Source organism: Triticum dicoccoides, chromosome 4A, assembly GCF_002162155.2.
Source record: "Triticum dicoccoides isolate Atlit2015 ecotype Zavitan chromosome 4A, WEW_v2.0, whole genome shotgun sequence".
Classification (NCBI taxonomy): domain Eukaryota; kingdom Viridiplantae; phylum Streptophyta; class Magnoliopsida; order Poales; family Poaceae; genus Triticum; species Triticum dicoccoides.
The window spans coordinates 382,934,327-382,937,032 of record NC_041386.1 but is presented as its reverse complement, the minus strand read 5'-3'; positions in this window follow the sequence as shown (position 1 = coordinate 382,937,032).

Genomic DNA, 2,706 nt, shown 5'->3' with positions numbered 1-2,706 from the left:
CCGATGCCGGCGCCTCCACCTCCACGGCGCCGCCGCCTGTCTCTCCATTGGCGGGCATCTTCATCAACCAGCACGTCCCAATCGTGCTGTCGCTGAACCCCCCCAATTTCTCCCACTGGCGCACCTTGTTTGAAGTGATGTTCCAGAAGCAGGCGGTCGGTGACCACCTCACCGGGCCGCCGCGGCCGCAGGACCCCTACTGGCTCCAGGACGATGCCCACATCGTCTCCTGGCTGTACAACCGCGTCACTCCAGAGGTGTTTGGCCTGATCCACCAGCGCGACGCCACGGCCGCCACCGTCTGGAGCTCCATCTGCAGCCTCTTCCTGGAGAATGCCGAACATCAGGTGGTGGTTCTCTCCACCGAGTTCCGGCGCATCGAGCAAGGCGGCTCCTCCATCCTCTCCTTCTTTGCGCGTCTCAAAGACTGCGCCGACCGCCTCGCCGAGCTCGGGGCCGCCGTCGACGACCGCGACCAGGTGCTCAACATGATCCGTGGGCTTCACCCCCGGTTCAGGTATGCCGTCCCGATTCTCACCATGCAGACGCCCTTCCCGTCGCTCCTGCGTTGCCGTGCCTTTCTTCTTCTCGAGGAGAGCCGGCTCGCCGCCGACACCAGCACCGACACGGCTCTCCACGCTGCTCGGGCCCCCGTCAACACCAACACCCCTAGGGGCCCCGCTGCTGCCAGACAGGGCGGCGGCACCAACCGCGGTCAAGGCGGTGGTCGACGCGGCCGCGGGAGGGGCAACAACTCCGGCGGGGGCACCCACGCACCTCACCCCGCCGCTCCCCCACCCGCTCCATGGACCGGCATGGTGCATGCCTGGCCTATGCCATGGCGCCCCCACGCTCCCGGCTCCGGCATTCTTGGGCCACACCCCGGAGGGGCTGCTCCGTTCGCCGGCTCGTCCACGCACCACAACACTGCCCCGCCCACTGCATGGTACCCTGCAGTGCCTCCACACCCGCTCTACAACGCCGCGCCCGCGCCTGCTCCCCCGCCTTCGTCCTCAACCTCGGCATGGGACCAGAACTCCCTCATCGCCGCGCTCAACAACATGATCGTGCAGCAGCAGCAGCCGTCTCCCCCGAGCACCGACTGGTACCTGGACACGGGTGCCTCGTCCCACATGGCGTCGTCGTCAGGTATTCTCTCCTCCGCCCATCCTTGCTCCTCTCATCGCATAGTAGTCGGCGACGGATCGTCGCTTGCAGTAACGCACACCGGTCACACCACCATCCCTACATCCACCTCCCCGCTCCACCTCAATAACATCCTCGTCTCTCCCCATCTCATCAAAAACCTCCTCTCTGTTAAAGCTCTTACTCGCGATAACCCAATTAATGTGGAGTTTGATGATCTTGGCTTCTCTTTCAAGGATCGAAGAACGAGGACGGTGATCCTCCGCTGTAATGATGCCGGCGACGAGCTCTACCCCATGCCGTCCACGCCACCGACCCATGCTCACCATGCGCTCACCGCCATCTCGCGAGATCTATGGCACCAACGCCTAGGTCATCCCGCCGTCGACTCCCTCGACCGGACCCTGCGCCCCTCCGCCATCACCCCAGAACCCAGCACCATCGGCGTGTGTCAGGCGTGTCAGCTCAGCAAAAGCACTAGACTACCTTTTAGTTCATCATCGCATGTTTCTTACTTTCCGTTTCAGCTTGTACATAGTGATGTTTGGACCTCCCCCGTACCTAGCAAATCTGGTTGTCAATACTATCTACTGTTACTCGACGACTACAGTCACTTTGCATGGACATTTCCTCTTCGCCACAAATCAGCAGTTTTCCCTACTATACGTACTTTCATCGCTTTCGTCAAAAACCACTTCAATCTCCCTGTCCTCACGATCCAAACAGACAACGATAGAGAGTTCGACAATGCATCATCCCGTGCCCTTTTAGCCTCGCTCGGCATTGCCCTGCGCATGTCATGCCCATACACATCTCCACAGAACGGGCGCGCCGAACGCGCACTCCGTACACTCAACGACATCGCCCGAACACTCCTAACCCATGCACATATGCCGTTCTCCTACTGGGCAGAAGCACTGCAAACCTCCACCTTTCTGCTCAACAGACGGCTGTGCCGGCCTCGCCACGACCAGACACCGTTCTTCCTGCTGTACGGTGCACACCCCGACTACACAGCCATGCGGGTGTTTGGGTGTCTATGCTTCCCCAACATCACAGCCACAACCCCACACAAGCTCGCCCCGCGCTCGGCGCCATGCGTCCTCCTAGGCTATGCCACTGATCACAAGGGATATCGATGCCTCAACCCCGCAACCGAGCGAGTGATCATCTCCCGTCATGTCGTCTTCGACGAGCATCGTTTTCCCTTTCGCGATCACACCAGTACCCCGTCACCCGATCCCACTCCCTCCCTCGACGACGAGCTCGTGCTCCCATTCGTCCCCCGGCGGCCTCGTACTGCGCGCGCACGGCCAGCCGCTGCTCCAGACCACCCTACTGACACGGTGGTCGCTCGCTCCCCTCCCGCCAACACCGCTCCGCCCGCGCCTCCCTCGCCCGCAGCGCCCACACCAACAGCCGCTCCGGCCGCCCCTCCCGCTGCACCCAGGAGCGCACCCACCACTGATCCTAGCAGCACCCCTCCACCGCCCGCGCCGCCACAACCACGACGCCGCGCCGCGACCATCCCAACCCACCCCATGACTACGCGTGCTCAGG